The sequence below is a fragment of the Aythya ferina genome (genome assembly GCF_964211825.1).
Source record: "Aythya ferina genome assembly, chromosome: 1".
NCBI lineage: Eukaryota > Metazoa > Chordata > Aves > Anseriformes > Anatidae > Aythya > Aythya ferina.
The window spans coordinates 130,700,983-130,722,290 of record NC_140296.1 but is presented as its reverse complement, the minus strand read 5'-3'; the positions used below and the strand labels follow the sequence as shown (position 1 = coordinate 130,722,290).

The window sequence follows — 21,308 nt, the reverse complement described above, 5'->3', positions numbered from 1 at the left end:
GATCTTTTTTCTCCTGTCTCCACTGAAGCTGTCTTGGTAAAGTTGGGGACAACACTGCCCCATGTTGGCTTTGTTGTTCCTTAGAAAAGGGCAGTTTCAGGAGCTGATACTAAATAGAAATTACAACCCACCCACTCCCAGGAAAGAGACAGGCATTTTTGTAATTTCTGGTGTCCTAGAGGAAAGAAGTGGTTCTGAGGCTGACCAGAAATTACAACTAGCAAATTTGGAGGAACCTGCTGCTTCTAGTCAGCAGGGGAAAAGAAGGGAAAAATTTAATGTCTTTTCATTAGAAATGGATACTTGCAAGTCTTAAACATACCACATGTATATGGTTGGTATTGTGTGCATGGAGATCAGATTAAAAATGCTGCATCAAAAATAGCTCCAGAAATATCCAAACCAGAATTTAAACCAGCCTGGCAAATTGGCCATACTAGAAGCTCTATAATAATGCAGAAAAGCTCCTAATGGGATAACAGCCTTATGTGTTCTCAGTGGAGTCATATGGAAATTTTGCCCACAAGGGAATCAGAGTAGGTAACTTACTGACCTATGGAATACAAGTGATTTTTAAAGCTCTGTGTTGTTGCTAAAACTGGTGGTGCTTCCTTGACTCTAGGGCATGAGCTAAGGCAACCGGGGGAGGCCGTGGAGCTGCTGATAGCTGCCACTTACTGGAAGGGAGTGAGAACCAAATCCAGGAGGCAAACTGAGGTAACGCCAGACAGCTGCAAGGGATCACTTTATGAATAATGTAATTTCATCCCTCTGCATACAGAGTTAAAATGCTTCTAATTGTTACTGCACAGATGGGACCAACATCCTCTGTGGTTGGTTTGCTGCTCCCTGGAGAGGAAGAACTCCATTAGGGAGGGATGTTATCCTAATAAAATTTAAAAAAAAAAAAAAAGAATTGAGGGCTATTAAAAGAAAATATATTTTTTTTCCTTTCCTTGTATCGTAATCTTCTCACTGTCTGGTTAGGTAGCAAAAAATTTAGGGCAATAAGAAACACTTGCCAGAAATATGAGGCAGTGTTTCTGAGGACACCAGCAGATGCTGCTGAATAATTAATTTTTAATGTATTCATTCTATTTTACTGCTTACATTGACAGCCATTAGCAACATAAATAGCAGTAGATTCTCTTTTATGGAGCAACCTCTTGTCAGTGTTCATTTTTAAAAGGGTAGGATAATATATTCTCCACAGAAAGAAGAAATGCGTATATTTTATATTCAAATGTAAACACACATACACACATGCATACACAATGTCTTTTTTCAGGAAATGATCTTGCACTGGCAGAGAAAATCAGACTAGCTGTCTTAATGCCTCTTTGCCCTCTCTGAACTTTGATTTTATTTTGCATTTAAAGAGCATATCTTCCTGTTTAACATCTCTGGGGCTAAAGGAGTGTGACTTGTGTTGAGGAGTGTGACTTGTGTTGTATAGTAATGAAGACATGTTAAGTAAGTTTATTGAAACAAAACTACTAAAGCACTTTAGAGAAAACTGTTGTGTGAGATAACTCTGTCAATACATCAATCCCTATAAGTACAGAGCAGCTACAATAGTACAATAACAGGGCAGCTAAAATAGACAATCAATCAGTGAATATCATCATATTCACTGGTGTCAGGAAAGGAACCTTGATTTGTTCCACTAGAAAATGTTCACAGATATTTTTCCTTCCAGTTAAATGAAGTCCACTATAAACAAAGAAGGTAAATATGATGCTGCAGTAGTGTTCAATAATATATGCCTGAGCAGTGCTTGTACTTGAAACTGAGGCTATTCTCCATTATGGCTGCCTCTTATTGTCATCCTACAGGGTGCAAGAATCTGTCTCAAAGCTTCCAAGGAAGTTTCAGCACAAGACAAAAGGCAAACGTGCAAGTTTTGTTGCCCATGTGACATAGATGGTGTCACAAACCCTGCACTGACAAGAAATGCATGAAATGGTCTATAGTGCGGAAAAGAACAAAGGCTTTTAGGACAGTTCCTTATATTTGACAATGAACTTATCCAAGCCTTTAGTTCTTCTCAAAGTCCTTATTTTGCACTTGCATTAAAGGTGCTTGTTTGGTCTTTTATTGAAAAATCTGGTCCCAGAGTCAAATCCCATATGTGAGCGCTGTCTGTGTTTGAGATCTCCCTTTCTCTTCTCTCCTATGCAAGACCCAGGGATCTGACAGTTGTCGGCCAGGATACAATTAAGGATGACGTAAATGATTCCTCCTCAAGGCTTCTAAGCCTTTCAAGAAAACTTTGGCTGAAATATAGGATTTTTTTTTGCTCCCATCATCTGGATTCATATAGAACTAGAAATACTTGCTCTGGAACCACTTTGCATGTTCAGTCAGTAAGGCAAACTGTAGCATCATACCTCTCATGCAACATGATGCAAAATGCTTCCAAAGCTATGGCCACTACTTTTGGAGTGCTGCAGTATCTCCAGTAGACTAATCTTCAGTCTTGCAGAATCAGTCCTGGTTAGGCCACAGAAAAACATAACCTTCATACATTGCCCTGCCCTGGAGACCTGGAATGATGGAATGGGGAAGGGACTGGCCAGACACAGCCCTTTCCAGGGTTGTTTCACTGGTGTGATCATCATATTCCAGGTAGTACCGCAAGAAGATCCCACCATTTTCATCACTTCCAACATGACCTTGTGCATCAGCCTCCACTGGGAAGAGAAAGCTCCTGATAGACAGGTCCTATCCCCATACAGATCAGATTTTCTGCAGGAAGCAGGAGAGGAAACCAATAGACTTGCCCCATACACGGTACTCTGAAATCATACAAACAGCTTTTACAGAGGACTGAGTAGGATCACAACACCTGATGCACTCATGCTGAAGTATTTAAGTGGTATCCTCTAGCATTGCTTACTGCTCTCTTCCAAGAGAAAGCACAACATGAAATGTTTGGTTTCAATTGAGAAAAATCCTGAGTGGAAATAAAACATATTTGCACAAGCCCCTTGGGGAGCCATGAGCTTTCGTGGAGCCTTGGTGTCAGTAAATTCTGCAGAAACAAAAACAAGTAGCACATTCTCTTAAATGTATTGGAAGAAAAGCATTTATTTTTCTATTACAAATGCATTGCAACAGAGCACCTCCTAAATTATTTGTACCAAGATCTCACAATAAATGCACTACGACATTTCAAACAAGCCTGCCAAAGATTACAAGAGAGAGACCTGCAAGCCCTCACACCACAAACTAACCACCAGACAAAAATAACTCCAAAAATCTACCAGGAAACTTCAGAAAGAGGAAAGGAAGTTATGTCTGACCTTACTGAAATGGTCAACTTTACAGAAAAACTCCACTAAAGAACTCTACTAGAAAAACTCCGCTAAAGCACTTAAAGCACAGCTTAATCTTTGTTGCTTATATCAACAGTACTGCAAAATTAAAAGAGCTATTAGTTAAACTTCAAGGGACATTCATACAGTATTGTGGTAATAATGCAGTCAAAGGAGCATATACATTTTCCAAAGCAAAGTTCTATGATGCTTAAAACTCAAGATTCTGCCCTTATAAATTTTCAGCAACCCTAATCTCTAGACTGAGTTTCAATTTCAGCTATGATGCTCTCAGTCATAGCTCCAAGTATCGCTGTGGGAGGACAAGTAAATCAGACCAGGTAGCACACCACCCCGAGATGTTCCCTCCTTAGCTGAGGAGGATACTGATGCTCTCCTTTTCTTTTTTAAAATACAGGCTACATATGGGGACTCATTGCCCTCTGTGCCACTCCACACTGACACAGAAATGACTCAACAAAGATGAGTCAGCCATAGAACAAGTTGCTGTACACATCAGCATGGTTTGCAGTAAAACAGTAAAATCAGGGCTCAAACCCCAAACCAGGGCAGTTGTGTTCTTGTTCCTGGCTCAAATGGACAGCAATAGAAGCATCTTAATGGTACCAGGGAGACAGTTTGATCTGTGGCTGAAAATTCAGTGTTTAAAAAAAGTTACTGTACAACAGGAAGAGCATGTGTCAGAGACAGAAGAACAAGTAATCAGGTTTAAAAATCCCTTTATTATTCTTTTCTTACTGGTATGACAGGGACCATATATATTGCTCCATGATCCCAGGGGAAAGGCTGCGTGACATTTGTCAGAACTTTTACAACTGCAGCCATTGTCAAATCCAACAAATGCTTTTAGCCAAGAAGGACTTTTACTCTGGAGTAATGGACATGAATGGGAGAGAAAGAAGACAAATTCAGTGTGTCCTTTTTCAGACTCCTTGACAAAATATTTTGTTTCAAGATATGCCTAAGTCTTCAAAGTATTTCAGTAATTATAATTAAGCAAAACATTAGGAGACAGAACAAAAATATTTTGGACAACTATAAACAATATCTTTTTTATTATTGTTTTTCTTAGACCAAAAAACAAACAAACAAACAAAAAAACACATTGTTATTATTACTATTATTCCATTGACAAAAGAAAAACTCAGTTCTTCATTCTTTAATACTCCTGGTGTTCTGGCAAATTTAGAATATAACATTTTATTGTCCTGCCCTTCTTTTATGCAGAGCAATTAACAGAGCACTCAGATTTGCACTCTTGTAAAATGGAGATGAATTTTAACATCAGACATTATCCTAAAATCCATAGGCAGGACCTTGTTCTCATCCTATAAACTCAAATGGAAATACATAAATTGATTAGAAAGAAAGAATATTTTTATCTCCTGCACCTAAAAATGACAGTCGTATTGGTAGCTCAGATTCTCTAAACAAGAGTCTTTAGGCATTATTGTATGAAGGGCAAGAAAATTTAAACTAGCTGTGACATGCTGGTAGAAAAGGAACAAGTACAGTTAGAAAGGTCCTGTAGCCATGTCACTTGACAAACTAATCCAGGACACTGCCTCCAACTTGTTTTGATCTCCCATGGCAGATTTGAACAGTACTTGCCTACACAGCTGCCCTCCCTCACAGGGCTCTGGCTGCACTGCCGATTCATTTTGGGCCAAGGTTCACTGAGCATTATATCGACTCAGGTGACGAGAATGAAAGAAAAATTGAGCCTAGTGCTCAGCTGGGGAGGACACGTGTTGAAAACCAGTGTTGCTGCTGCTGCCTCCTCATGCTGCAGGTGACACAGGCTTCCTGAAGACAGGAAAGGGTGCACGTGGAAGCGAAAAGGTCTGCACAGAGCTGTACAAGATTGTCCAATGTACTGCTCAGTCTCCACAGAAGCAAGAGGCATTGGAGGTTTATGAAATCCCTTGATCTCAATCTGACTTAAAGAGAACCTTAGCACAAGTGAATTTGGAGTTTTTCTATTATCTTTAGAGTGCTGTCTCAGGCTCTCCAAAGGATTTAGATGAGCGTAGGTGAACAAGGCAGCTCAAAACCTCACCTTGTATAGTCGTAAAGGCTCTGTGAGCAAACGCCATCACCCCTACACACGCCATATCAGAATATTATAACTAATGACTGCAGCTTCTGTTCACATGCAGCATGGCTATGGGCAGTCTGAATATCACACAAGCAGCAAGGCAATGTAAGAGAGACGAACTGCTCTGCAAGTCTTAGATCAGCTGTGAAAGAGGGAGAGCACTGGTTTCAACTGTAATTTGTCTCCGTAATCATGTTTCCCATTAGGGATTGCCTGTTAATAAAGACACAAAAAAACACCTTTACAGACTCTGAAGAAAGCACAGTTCTGAAGAAGTAATATCATGAAGCTACAACTAATTTAGGGAGGCAAACTCTCATGGTTCCCCCCATCATAACAGGATCCTTTCTGGGGGCAACTCAAAGCAATTACTCCCCAGTTCTGACCTGCTCTTGACCATGACAGGAACTGAGGAGGTGAGCTTTTGAAAATGTCCTGCTCAGGCCTCATCTGGATGGAGTAGGAAGTTGAACAGACTGTAAAATAGGTGGGGTGAACAAAAAATTTTGCTTCCTAAAAGTCTCAGAGAGTTTTGATTCATGTTAGGAAAAAAAAAAAAAAAAAAAAAAAAAAAAAAAAAAAAAAACTGAAGAATTGGAGTAATTATATGCAGTGCTTGCCTACTTATTTCTGGGGATTATCCTTTTCAGAAGAAGAGACAGTCATTCAAAGCAGCTGAAACCAGTTTATTCACAGAATCATGGCAGAATCATGAAATTATTCTTAAAGATTAGCATTACAACTACACCTTAGGGCTCCCTCTGTGATTGTAAGTGATGGAGGTACTGTAAAACTGGAACATGAAAAAATATTAAAACACACACACCAAAACAAAACAAAAAAAGTTTATTGTCTAAACAGACAGACCAGACAAAGGGAGAGAGCAGAAACAAAGATGAAGAGGGCAAGGCTGCACCATGGGCCAGTGAGAGAGGAGAGCAAAGGTCCCAGGCACCAGCTCATAACCTTATCTAGCAGCCTACATGCTGCACCTCTTGACAAAAACACAATGAACTAGAGTTGGCAAGAATGCCCCCACTAAATGTGATATTAAATAAATGAGAGTTAGATTTATTTGAATATTGGAATTAAAGTGGAAGGGTACTGGAAATCAGATTTAGAAGACAGAGAAATGTAGAAGCTTTCCACCCATGTGACTATGAAATCGGTTTCAAAGGATTGCATTTTTGTAGTCCAGAAAATTGGCCACAATTATTCCAAATATAAGGTATTTACACTGGGAAACAAAACAAAACAAAACAAAACAAAACAAAACAAAACAAAGAAGAAGAAGAGGGAAGAGCAGAAGCAGCCAGATGAGCTTTCACTTGCAGCTTCTCCTAAGTGTGATGGTACATGTACCTGTGTGACAAGAACAACTTTGTTTTTCAAATCCTTTCATCCACAAATCCCAACAGATGTTGAAAAATTACTTTCAACAATCCAGCTAGGAATTTAGGGAACTAAAGCCAGATAGGAATTTTTCAAAGGCCTCCACCACCACTCTTCCTCCTCAAAAAAATTTCCAGGAACTAGGCTCATAACCCAGCTTGGCCTTTTTACCCAGAAGTAGTAAATAAGAATAAAGCCAGCAGGCTGATGAGTCATCCAGGTCAGCAGGTCTCCACACAAAGAAAATTAGATGTCAGCAAAGTCCTAGCGTTCAACATACACTGGTTTAAAACAAACAAACAAACAAACAAACAAAAAAATATATTAGTCTTGAAAACTGAAAAACTCCTTTTCAGAACAAGCAATAGGTGTCACTGTATAAATAGCCAAGGCCTTTTGAAAATGCAGGAGTGTGAATAGAGTAGACAAGGGTAATTAACTTACGCCAGATCTATAACTGCATTCAGATGAAAATTAGCTTCAACCTTGCTTCTCTCAACTATTCCCCCAAACAAGCTGGCTAAAGGCTGAATTACAAAATAAAAATTAGAAGATGAGAATGAGAGCAAAAAGGCAGCAGACAATCCCTCACAAGCAAGACATGAGAGAGAACATGAATGAAGCGAACACATTCATCCACAGGAAGAAAGGTCAAAATAGACAAATAATACTTGGACAGCCAGGTAATGCGAAACAGGGACCATACACAAGGTGAGAAAATACAGAATAAAAGGCCTAGAAGAAATGTGTGATACAAGGAAATAGAAAGGATTTGAGATATTAATGTAAAGAGGCATGCTACAATAATTGTCATTATGTAATATGTCAATATGTCATTATGTAATTTCTTCCCCAAAGAAAAGATTAAGTCAACACAGATATAAAATGTGAAAACAGCATCTGGCTCAGACAATTGACAAAGAAGCTCGTAAAGTAAATTAAATATACCTCACTAATTAATTATATAGCCCACTCAAGTACATAGAAAAAAATATTAGATAAGAGTCATCTTGACATGTATTTATCAAGTTTATATACAATTCGGCATCAGCTTGTTTAAGAAAATTAAAAGAAAAAATCAGGAAAAATAAATAGACAAACAATTTACTATGTTGCAAGGTAATTCACATGGAGCAGCTGACATGCTAGCAGTGCATAAAAAATACAAATCCTGTTATCATATGGGTACCCTCACCTTCATTGTTCAACTCTTCAGTGATATCTTGGATGGTGTGCTACTACCATCCTCTCACACCCTGTTTTTTCTGTTTCTTTGTTTGTTTCTTAATCATACCTACTGGGATCTGATGCCCTACTAGTTTACCCTGAAAGCTCCAATTCCTCCTGGCCAAATCAAACATCAAAGCATCACAGTGCTTGACTGCCAGAGAAATGAATGTCCCTAAGTCAGGCAGCTTTCCAAGAGAGAAAGGAATGTCTTCACTGCACAGGTGAAAAGGTACACTGCTCCTTCCCACAGTTGCTTCTTGCTCAAACTATATTAGCACCAACCAGCCAATTGCCAGACTAAGAGAGCAGTGATATCCAGCAAGTATCAGCTCAGCTCTCCAAGATGGACTATCAAACATGTGGAAGAGCAGTTTGCAGTACCCCCATGGTGGACTCTGTTTCCAGGCAGACAAGCAAAGACGTAATCCAGCAAACTGCTGTTGGCACAAAAGCCCACAGCAAATAGACCAAAGACCAAGAGACTCAGAGGGTTCCAAAAAATGAAAGCTGTTTAGGCAAATAGAGCCTAAAACCTTTGTATAAAATCAATTATTTCCTGAACGGATGGAGAAGAGCAAGATGCTAAGCTTCTCCCTTATGTGTGAATTCATTAACTGATACTGCTTATATGCTAAAAAAATTTGGTCAAAAGCCTGCCAACGAAGTAAGAACAAAATAGTATTTAACATAAAATACGAGAAAGGCAAACTCAGGTTCTCAGCCAATTTGGTATAATCAGTGATATCATTCCTTGGCCATTTTCTGGGATATCATGATAGATATTTTTTTGCAAGAGATTAATATCAAGAAACGTCTCGTTGCTAGGTATAGTGCCATTAAACCTCTGGACACCAGCCCAATGGTGTTTGAGGGGACAGTGGCAATGGGTAATACAAATCTCTTTCTATTGCCCAAATCATCTCTTCCCCCTGCTTGTCAGATCTGACCTCCTGAAGGGACCCATGACTGCAGACCCTGCTCCACGACCAGTTGGGCCTGGGCACCCTTCCACCAACACAGCATCGTCTGAGCCCCACCAAGCCACGGGCCCCAAGCACCAGCCCTGCTCCCCTCCTGTTCAGGGTAGTAAGAGCATCCTTAAGGAGAAGGAGAGGAAGGGCAGCACAGCTGAATCCTAGTGCCTTGTGCACCCTCTCTTCACAGACAGACTGTGGAGAAAGTAGCAGCCTAGATCCACAGAAGGATCAGGAAAGAGACGACAAATGGAGGTGAGGCTGGCTAGAAAAAAGCATAGCCAGGGTGCCCTGCCCAGGTCAGCTAACAGCAGGATACAAAACCAGTGCCTCGAGAACCAAGAGAGCAGTTTTGCCTTCCTGCATAAAGAATCCTGGAGCTAGCTGGTCATCCCTTTTCTGCACATTGTTACTGCAATGTGAGAGCTTCAAGTTCAAGCCCCTGAGTAATCTGAAACAAAGATTTTTTATTTTTATTTTGTTTAATGGGAAGCTTCCAAAATTCTTCATTTCACTACACAGCAAAACTGGAAAAGATTGAAATCTGAAGAAGATCCTTTTTGCCAAAACGTTTAATACCTGTTTAAGTACCTTATCACAACTCATTGGAATTTCAATGTATCTAAGAGTATTAGAATTATACTGTTTTTAAAATATATATTGCAAAAATATACATCCTAAAAGTATATTTATTATTGTTTTGTATCCCATTTTGACCTACAGAAATGATGACATATCATCAGAAATGATGACAGTGATATTGATCACTGATGTGATCAATAAGAAGTCTTGCATTGCTCATACGGGAAAATTAACTATTCTAAACAGCAGCAGGTGCAACAAGAATCCAAACAAATTATTCAGAAATGCCAATTTGTTTCAGATGAATAGCTAACAGGAAAAAAAATATATTGAAAATGAATAAATAGCTAAGAATGCCACAGATTTATCCTAAGCAGAAGTAGCTGACTGGTCACTGGGATCTTGAAGGAAATCTACAGTAATAAGTGGCTTGAGGATCCCTATCAGATGGCTGATGACAAAATGATAATCAAGAATCTGAATTTTAATTCTACACATTCAACATCCAGATATTTTTCTATTTATTCTGCTTTCAGGGATGTTTGCAATAACTTTTTCACTTGTTCTGAATAAATTACTACAATGGAAGGATTAACTGCAAATTATATGAATTTGGTGTCAAACCTCAAGCTCACATTCACATATTTTCTGTTGCAAATATCAATATAGAGTCATATAATGTCAACTAAAAAGACATTTTTGGGCTTCATGACACAAACCAGTTTGCTCTCTGTGAGTACAAAATCAGTACGTAAATGGCTCTTCTCAAAAGACAATACCATGTAAAGGTAGTATTAGAAGGAGAGATGATGGATGGCTTTTTACATGTGATAATTTACTCAAAGTGTACATCAAACACAAAATCTGTGCTACTGTAAGTTGTTAAACCAGCGAGGAATTGGAAACTTTACTGAAGAATATATCTTACCAGATCGCCATTATCCTCATTTATATAATATATTGAAGCCTCTGATGGCAACTATTAAATATACACATTTTCTAGCATTTCAGAAATGTTATATAAAGCATCTATTAATATTATGTAACAATTTCATGGTGGAGTGTGATGGGGAAACAAAATAACAACATTTAGCTGGAAGGTAGATATTGAGAGGTTCATATTGTAAGTGATAGGGAAAGCTTAGTAGTAGTCAGCTTTTTATTTCCAGTGCAGAACATCAAAAATCTTGGTACTTTCAAAAAATAAATAGGTAAATAAAATCTGAGAGTTACACACAGTCCCTCACCAAAAGGTATGTATCTTCTAAAGCAGATGTTCTGCTTATGGTACAGTATAACTGGTTTGGGACTTTTTCAAAGCAAAAATGGAATGACAAAGCTAGGAAGTTGTTGCAGTATATTCAACCAGGACTAAGGGACAGTTTCCAACAGCTCCTTTTTGTAGCCACCTCCTCAGGCCCAGACCATTTTTCCAGATCTACTTTTGCTGGCACATGAATACTGATATTTTTTTATGCTATTTTTTACCTCTCGGGTTATAGCTACATAAATTTAAATCAAGGAGGCCATTCCTTCCTGAAATATTTTATTGACACAGTTCTCAGTCTCATCTAAGTCAGAGAAAGATGGAAACAGAAAGTGTCATATATTAAAATTCTGGAATTAAAAAAAAAAAAAAAAGCAACCTGTGGAAAGGAGACATATTAAAATATGTGGGAAGGAAGGCCACTGGGTACTTCTTCAAAACATAATGGGATACTACTGGAAAATTGTGCTTACTGCTACACTAACTTCCAGTTTATATATACATATACCAGTACAGGCACCTGTCACTCTTCACCTCATATTCGTTTTTGTTGCAAGCTTCTATACAGTCTTTATATTGCCTGAAATGACCCTAAGCTGCTACATGGCTTTGAACTTTAGAACTTATCATGTGAAAACTGAGGTATATTTGAAAATCACATCTCTGCTATACTAAGCAGGTCTGTGTTTTCTGTTTAGACTGACATAAAACCTGGCCTAGCCACACTAAAGTATAGATAAACAGATTTCAAAATATTCTATATAACTGTTTCTCTAAAAAACAATTCTATGCACATTCATTGCTAACATGGCCTATACCTTCCTAATAATTTAATCAGTGCCATAATTAATATTAATTTCTATTTCTGGATTTTCCAGGCAGTACTTTCTTATTTACAGATACCACATACTTTTGGATGCTTTCTCTTTCAGGTGTGAGGTCTAAAGAAAAGTATTACAACGATAAAGTATCAATGTTAAATAATAAATGAGTCAACGATAAAATATCTTGCTAGGCTGTTAGGAACACGTTACAACCTCTGAAAATACAATGGAGATGAGATATTTTCTGATGTCCAGACATTCTCATAATGTAGTTTGGAAAAGGCAGGAAGGACTGCAGGTTTTATGTGATTCATTTTCTTCTGTGTACTGCAATAACCTTGACATACAAAAGACATTTTGCTGATAAACACAGGTCAAACTTTTCCCCAAGCAAACAGCAGGGCATGGCTTTTCTCAGAGAGTCTCCTCTTCTAGGACCTTGGAGGTGGATCAGACCTCAAATTCTGATCTCTTTGGATCTAGATAACACGTGTCTTTAAGCAAAACTTAACCAAAATTTGTCACCCTCGGATAGATGTTATTCAGCTCTTCCCACAGCTTCTGAGTGCCAGCTCCCACGTCTGCTTCTGTCAAAAACAGAGCCACTAGGGAACAGAAAAGTAATTTCTACATAGCTGAAGAGGTTTCTAAATGCTCTTCCCAGAAGTGCTTCATGAAAAGCTATCTACAAGAAGCCAACTGAGTAAATAAAAATAGTATTTGGTCTAAGTTAAGTTAATCATAGCTTCCCCATTGACTTAAAGGAAGCAAGATCAGACTCCCACTTGCAATTATCACACTAAATGCAAGCGATATTTCACACCATCTTCTTTTTCACCTACTGTTTATTAGACATTGCCAAATGGCAACAAATGGAGTTTCAGCAGTGTTTTCTCTCATCAGTTAATGTCTTAGAAAACAGTACAATAACAGAACAATAACACTATAAGAAGGGGAGGAGGACAGATTGGGGGAAGGTTGTCTTTGGGGCTCTGACATACTTTAAATCAGTTTCATGTTGAACTTACCCTAGAATAAGCTCTCTCAAAAAAAAAAAGGGGGGGGGTCAAAAGGCTTTGAAACTCAAGCCAAAATGTATTCAAATAAATGTTAGAAACTTAACTTTTAAAACAGAGAAAAATTCAGAGTCAGCAGATAAGGCAAAGTATGCTGGTTTCATCTGAGATAAACTTTTTTTTTTTTTCCTAGTAGCTGTTACAGTGTTATGGTTTGGATTTGTGATGAAAATAGTGCTGATAACAGTGGGATGTTTCAGCTGCTGCAGAGCAGGGCTCACACAGAGCCAAGGCCTTTTCAGCTCCTCATGCTGCCCTGCCAGCAGGGAAACTGGGGGTGCACCAGGAGCTGGCAGGGGGCACAGCCAGCACAGGTGACCCATCTGGCCAGAAGGACATCACATCCCAGCAGGCATTGTGCTCAGCAGCAAAAATGGGGGCAGTTGGCCAAGTTGGAGGGTGTCTGCTGCTTTCTGGGGATAGGATGGGCATTGGTTGACAGGCGGTGACCAATTGTATTGTGCATCACTTGTTTTGTATATTTTGTATATTTTTTAATCAATATAATCATTATTATTCCATTCCTTTCCTGTTCTATTAAACTGTCTTTACCTCAACCACATTTTTCACCTTTTTCTGATTTTCTGCCCCATGCCAATGAGGGGAGTGAGTGAACAGCTATGTGGTGCTCAGTTGCCTGCTGTGTTAAACCACAACACAGACCATCCCTACTTCTAGGGCAGCCTTTAAAAGGGTGGTAACATAAAGCACACAGCACACAAATGAAAACAGTATCACTAGTCACAGGGGCACTTCAAAACCTGGTTAAAATTTCTGGTAAAGACATTTTTTGCCTTCAGATATAGATGAGTCTCCACCCCATTATTTTTTTTTTTTTCCAATCTGGAAGGATTTTTGTTTCAACTTGTGTCCCAGTTATGGGTATATTCTTATCTCTTAATCACTTCAGACTTCAATAAGTCTCCTTCACTTTTGTTCCCGCACAACAAGTATTTATAAGGATAAAATGGAGGGAGAGGGTGGATACAAAACAAACCATTTTGTTATTTGATTCAGGTACACTATCAGTTTTCACAGGCAATCTTGTATAAGTACTTTAAAACAGCCTCACAGGGCTGTTTCTGGAAGACATGCTATGTCTGCTATGAGTCTCATTTCTGAGCCGAGCCTCCCAAAGAAATTTCTTCTTTTCTTTTTCATTTTTTCATGAAACAGATCCCTGTCCACTAGGATCCATACTTAAGAAGAGCCATAAAGCTGGGGAAGCAGCATAATGAAATCTTGTGAGAGAAACATAGACTTCATAGCATACTACTTCTTGCTCAGGCAGGCGCTCTGCTGCAGCATTGCTTCCCAGACTCATACTGGATCATCTGTGACAAGAGGCAGTCACTTCCCCTGTGAGCCTTAACTCACCTAACTCTGCATGTCACAGCTGCAGCCATGTTTCCAAGCTAACCACATATTCTAAGTAGAACAGGTAGGTTCAATTTTATTAAAGGGGCTAATGTTTGTTAAAGAACACTGTCCCATTTTTTCTCTACTTCTATTTAGCCATTGCCAAAACAATACTTGAAAGTTTTATTTTTAAAACACCTGAATTGACACAATAAACTTTAGCAAAGCCAACAGCTGATAAAATGATTGAAAAATTCAGTACAATCCAACTGTGCTGAAGAAAATGACTAATGACAATGTCTGCAAAAATATTAAATGTATTTGTTACCTATTAACTTCAGAGAGGTCACAATATGGGCATCAAATGTTACTTTGTCAGTTGCCTACCCCCTAGCTGGCAGCAGGAAGGAAATGTGGCTTGCTCAGTGCCCTATAGCACTGCTAGCAGAGCTGCAAATAGGAGCAGATCTGGTGTCCCTGTCCAAAACTGTACACCCTTAGCTGCCGAGCAGCTCTTAGGGTTAGGATTCCTAATGTTTCCTTATCCTTTAATAAATTGAATCTTTATCTCTGGTTTAGCAGGCAGTAAGATAGTAATTAGGAGAGATTTTTTTTTAAAGGACAAATGTGAATTAGGCATCTGTTATTGTGCAATGGATGTTAAAGGCCCAATTGCTTTGAAAATATCTTCCAATCCCACAAGTCATGGGACTGATTGTGCTATTTTCCAGCTGGGAACAAGAATTACAAAGCATAATCTGCCCAGAGTCAGCAAGTCCCTGACCTTCACCTGTGAAGAAATCACAGGACCAGCAGAAGCGCATTCCCTGCTTTCCAGTTAGACTACACCTCGCCCCATTAATTTCATGTACTTTTCCCAATTCATTAACTAAAAGTGAGCCATTACCAAGAATGGAAAATAAATAAATTTAATTGCAACTTTTCTGGTTTTAATGGCAGTCCTTTCCCAAAGGACAAAGCATGATGAATTGTAAATTATACACAGAAATAATATGCCAGGAGTCCAAGGCTGAGCCAGGATATCAAGAGAGTACAGCACCATGGAATCTCTTAGCAGTTTAGCATACTGCCACATTTTAGTAACCACTGCTGTAAAGATAACCATCCAACAAGATGATGAATTCATATGAAATGAGGATATTATAAAAGAGAGGCCTTAAGCATCACTATTAAGACATCTTATGTGAACCTAATGCATTTGTACATGCACAAACAGGTATATACATTGTCCAAATCTTCAGCCATTCTAAATATCTGAAGATAAAAGCTGAGTGATGCCAGATGGAAACGTAGCCCGCAGTGTGGCATTGCAAAACTGCTGGGTTCTTATCCCACTTTACTCCTCTTGAGACAAAGCAAAGCTCTCCCTTCTGCAGGCTGCCCTGGTAATGGCCTCTCATGTCATTTTGACAGTCTTGAAAGACATGGTAGGTGATTCTATTCAACCATTCTGATGATGCACACCGTACTAGTCACCACAGGTCTGCTTCCTCACTTGCTTCTGGGCTCTGCCCCAAGATCTCACCTCTCATGTGCCCCTGCTTACTGCCTGAAGGGTCCTACACCAGGCCTTCAGGAAATTCCTCCAGCCAGCCAGCGGGTCACCACAATGTCCTTTATGTCCCGTGGAGGAGCATAGAGGTAGAATTCTCACCCTGGATATTTCACAGGTCCCAGATCACCTTTATTTAAGGGATTAAAGATAGGTGGATTTACCTGCTCCAGCTGGACAAAATCTGTTCTTTCAGCCTCAGAAATCTATAACTGGTGGAACAATGAAACAACCAATACTCATACCAAAAGCAGTCATATCATAGTCAGTTCCTGGCCAGCAGATAGCAAATGGTAACACGGTAGGATCTTATTATCCCAGTGGATAACTCCAGGCAAGTTGGCATTGTCACACAAGTCATGAGCGCTCTGCTGTGCTGCCTGGAGGAGCAGTGTTGATAGACCAGGAGACAAGTTACTTCTCCATGGTGGTGGCTGGCTCCCAGACAGGAGTACTGAACTTACCAGCAGGTACTGCATTTACGGTCTGGGTGTGTTGCTTTAAGGGACACAATTTAAAGACTTCACAGAAAGAAACAAAGGACCTAGAAAAGGCCCAGCAATGTTGAGGACTGAGGATTTTCAGCAGAGGAGAGCAAAGACTGGGAAGAGACATTAATATTTTCCTAATGGACAAAAATATGCTTTAAAGAGGACCAGGAACATTTTCTCATTAGTACAGAAGACAGATCAAGTAGTAATGAGCTTAAACTGCAGTTGGGAAAATTTAGATTAAATGAGAGAAAAATTTTATAACCATTAGAATAAGCAGCTAAGGGAGGTTATGAAACCAGGAACCATGAAGCTACTTAAAGCTAAATAAATATGCATATATTAGAGAGAATTTACTGCCACTCTGCTCACATTTTACTACCCTGCAATACACTGACAAAATGGGATTGAACTTCATTTGTAAGTGAACTGAGGCCCTTTATACAAAAATAAACAAATCTATCCATGGACTCTACTTGTAGTGAAAATTCCTCTGACTATTTTTACAGAAATAACATAGGATTTACTGGCATTGGTTTCATATTGCACCTCCTAGAAAGGGGACATAGACAGCAATTTTAAAATTCTGAAATCCAATTTGCCTTGAGGCATCTCCATTGCATTTGCGCTCCTACAGCAGGCAGGAAATTGCAGCCCTGTGTGTGAAGTATCAAAAATGCCATGCAGAACTGACCAGAAATTGCTCAAAAAGAGTTAGTGAGTGCAAACACAAATAGCATAATATAAAACAACATAACACAATATAAAATGAGAGTGCAAAGGAGAGTACTCCTTTTAAATGGGGAGTAACAACCTATTATTCAAACCACAGAGATAACTGGAACTCACTGAGAATAATAGAGGGGAAGGTGCATCTCAGTCATGAAAGTCTCTTGGAGTTTGATCCCTGCCAACAAAAGTATTTTAAAATGCAGCGTTGTTCCAGGCAAGAATCAGGACTGTTCAATCAAAGAAGAACACTGCAATGACAGTGTTCAAACACACAAAAGACAAATACAGTAGATGAGGATAATTGGTTCTCCAAGTTTAGAGCTCATCAGTTTTAAGAAGTAATGGGACTGCATTACAGTAAGGGGGATTTATGGTAGCCATTACAAAAACAAACAAACAAATAAATAAATAAATAAAAAGCTTTCTAATCATGAAGACAGTAAACCACTGGAATAGATTTGACAGAGGTGACCATGGAGAAGAAAAATTGCCTATGTATATAGCTCAGGTCAGACTTGATCTGACTTTGGCATATGAGAATGGACCAGATGGTGCTTTCAGGTTCTTTTTTGTCCTGGTTTCAGTTAGAACAGAATTTTCTTCCTAGTAGCTGGTGGAATGCTGTGTTTTGGCTTAGGATGAGAAGAGTGCTGATAACACCCCGATGTTTTAATTGTTGCAGAGCAGTGCTTATACCAAGCCAAGGACATCTCAGCCTTTTGCTCTGTCCTGCCAACAGGCAGGCTGGGGGTGCAGTAAGAGCTGGGAGGGGACAGACCCAGGACAGGTGACCCAAACTAGCCAAAGGGGTATTCCATACCATCTGACGTCATGCTAAACAATATATAGGGGTGGCTAGCTGGGGGGAGGGGGCCGGACTGCTCGGGGTTAGGCTGGGCATTGGCCAGCAGGTGGTGAGCAATTGTGCATCACTTGTTTGTACATATTATTATTAGTAGTACTATTATCACCATTGTATTATTATTATTATTATTATTATTATTATTATTATTATTATTATTATTATTTTCCAGTCTTATTAAACTGTCTTTATCTCAACTCAGAGGCTTCACTTTCCATTTCTCTCCCACGTCCCAGAGAGGGAGGGGGAGGGTGAGCAAACGGCTGCATGGTGTTTAGCTGCCAGCCGGGTTAAACCACGACATTTTTCTAATACTAGCCATGTTTTTTCAAAAGCTTACGCTGCCAGTGCTCTTTGAGATTTCTCATGGATGAAAGCACACTTGTATAAACTGTTCTTTTTGTGCAGGGTTCAAACATAGACATTATTGGCAAGGCAATTAGCAATAAGAAGTGAGCTTATGCTGCTGTCCTTCACATCCTCATTGTGCACCTGTAGTGATTTGTTTCCCACCTTGAATACCTTCCTCTCTCATCTATTAGGGAAGTGCCTGATGGTGGGTCATTAAAGTGGATTACTTTAATGCATGCTGCAAAGAGATGCTAGACAGCTGTGCTGCTTTATCTAAGTGAGTAGTCTGTTAGCTGCATCCATCTTCCCTGGGAGATGGATGTAACTACTACTTCTACTTCTGTAAGGTTGGAAGGCCTTCTTCAAGGTGATATCAAAGTTTTTGCAACTTTTCAAGGGGAGAGGGAGGTAATGCTATTCTGGTCTTTGTCTATACTTAGCCATTCCCTCCCTCCTCTCATGACCTCCTGCCTCCCTGCTGCTGCTGGCATTGCCACCTTACCACATCCAGCTGCTAATGCTCATGGCAGTGAGATGGGACAGCAGGTATGATCTGAGGAAGGTCTTTTGGCTTTGGTTTGGAATTTTCCTGTTGTATTGTTCTCACATCTGTGGTTCCTAGTGTTTCCTGGAAAGATGATGGAAATGAGTATGGGTAAGCCTTGAAAGCAGCAACAAGCAGAGTGTTATTACTCATGTGTCACCTGGGATAGTTATTCTTGCCTGTATTAGCAGAGCCAAAATCTCTTCTGTAAGTGTGTGGCAGTGTTTTTGCCAGGGCTGCTGCTCTGAAGGGAAAGCGCAGGCAGGTTCTTTGCAGTGCAGCGGCTGGGAGTATGCCAGCATTCCCTGGGGATTTGGGAAGAAGCAGAGCACTGCACGATGAATGTGAGTAATGACGGTAAAAACTGAGAGATGCTTTTACTGCTTAGCAATGTGAACTAAGGTACCCAGGTGCTTCAGAGCTACTTAATATTCACATGTAAGTAGCACTAGGTAGCACTATCTGAGCATAAATGGGGCCAACACAAGTTCAGTGCAGTGACCAAATCTCTTTTTGGATCTAGTCCAGAATATGTATAGGACAAATTAATTTTCTCCATCTCAGAACATTCATTTGACATTCAGCTGGTACAAGAATTTTTATTAACAAGATGACATAGATAGGGTTTATATAGTGGATTGATACAGACAAAACAAACTTTTTTTTTTTTTTTCTGAACTTGTCATTCTTGTCACTTTCTTTGATTCTTTTGATTTTTGATTCTTTTCTTGTGATTCTTCATCAGTTTCACACATATAAAGTCCATCTTACCTACTGGGTAATGAAGACCATATTTTTCTGTCTCTCCACTCTCTTCCAAAACCACTGTTCCTTTATAGGTAATATTGTTGATAAAATTCATATTTCCTCAACATTTCTATCAATATTTCTTTTAAATAAAATAAAAGAGATGTAGGCCTGCCACCAGTCTTTTATACATCATATTCCCAAAAAGTGAGAGGTTTAGCAATATGAATTCAACCATACTTACATGTAGATTTTTTTGTATTAGATCCATGTATAAAGGAGTTAAACCTTGAAGCAATCAGTGGATTAATTCAGAACTGAATGCTGAAGAAGGAGGGAGTCTTCTAGATGTTACATTCATCTCAGACAATGTCCTCTTAGTCTTATTAATGTTGCTTAGAAAAGGCAGTGTAAGAACTGATAGATAAAAGTAAAAGCCAGAGAACTTCAATTAGAAAGAGAGAGAGAGAAAAAAAAAAAAAGTGAAAACAACTAACAATTAGTATGAAATCACTGCAGAAAGTAGCAAAATCCATTAAAACTAATCCCTTCCAAAAGAGTCCTGAATACTGTCTGGAGGTTGAGAGTTAGCTGAACATACGTTGTTTGGCTGGATTCAGACCTTATTTTCCCCATGATAATATCAGAGTAGGCAAAAAACATTGTAAGGCTAGAAGATATTACCATTTGCAGATCACAGCTTTTTTTTTTTTTTTTAAGAAAAAGGAAAATTCAGCATTTAGAAACTAGATCTTGGAGCTGGATTGGAATATGTGGGACAATAGTGTAAACCAGGCATATATCAGTCCTGTTTAATGTGTCTCTGTTTGAAAAGAAACTTGCTTCTTAAATACCTATGCATGCATTTGCCATTCCTGCTTGTCCCTCTGACTTTATTCTTTCTCCAGCTTTGGTTTGCTCTAGTTCTGACACTTTTTGTCATGCATCTTCTGTTTGTTACAATTGTCATTTGCTGAGACAGTTCCAGCAGCAGCAGTGTGGTAAAACATGCCTGTGGATATTCAGCGATGTTCTTTTTTCCTGGGATTTTCAAACACTGTATAATGAGCAGCCCAGGAAATGCCAGTGACACAAGAATTGCACTTTTTGAATATGATTCTTCACAGATTTTGGATGAATAGTTCCTGGACAAGAAGTAAGAGGATTAGCACAAAGCTTCCTGTAATTGAACTAATGACAATTAGAGATTACTTTATAATACACATAGAAGATTATTTTCTCCCATGCGTTTTGAAAGAACTGCATTTACTTCTTGTCTCTGGGCATTAATATCCTCAGCCTTCTATATTTTGATGTAAGAGGAACACCACTATTGATGCGCTTTGCTTGTTTTGTATTAATCACACTCAGTGGATGCAATTTTAGTATTGATTTCAGCATTCATTTAAGTGGGGCCAAAAACTCATAATACAGAGTTAATGTTCTACACTGGTAAGCTCTAAGAGACAAGTTAACATGAATGCTTTCCTTCTCTGGACAGAATTCACCACTTTTCACAAAGAACTAAAAAAAAAAATAATTAGGTCTGTTAAAATCACTAGTTAAGGAGGAAAGAAAAGATCAATGGGTGAAGACTACTTCAAGGAAAAAAACTGACATGACACCTTCTGAATTATTTTGCTTTAATTCTTATTGTCTTAGTTTTTCAAATTGAGTTCTGTAAGTAACCATGCATAATAAATTATCAGGACTGATAAATCAAAATGACAAGGGGATGTGCATTAAGCAATGAATAACTTAGACCTGTATAAACACAAGAGACCCACCTGCCTAAATACCAGCAACACACAGTGAAATATGTTGACTTCTCTGCCCCCTTCCAGAAACATAGTTTAAGGGTTAGTGCT

At 39.0% G+C, this 21,308-nt stretch overlaps 1 protein-coding gene across 1 annotated transcript in view; it reads right to left on the bottom strand.

The window, feature by feature from the left end:
- Nucleotides 1–19,943, bottom strand: part of LOC311445804 (sulfotransferase 6B1-like) — an 83,124-nt gene extending 63,181 nt beyond the window's left edge. The window contains exon 1 of the mRNA XM_084538294.1: nucleotides 19,685–19,943. The gene's annotated coding sequence lies outside the window, so the exon portion shown is untranslated. The remainder of the gene's footprint in view (nucleotides 1–19,684) is intronic.
- Nucleotides 19,944–21,308: the final 1,365 nt, after the last annotated feature.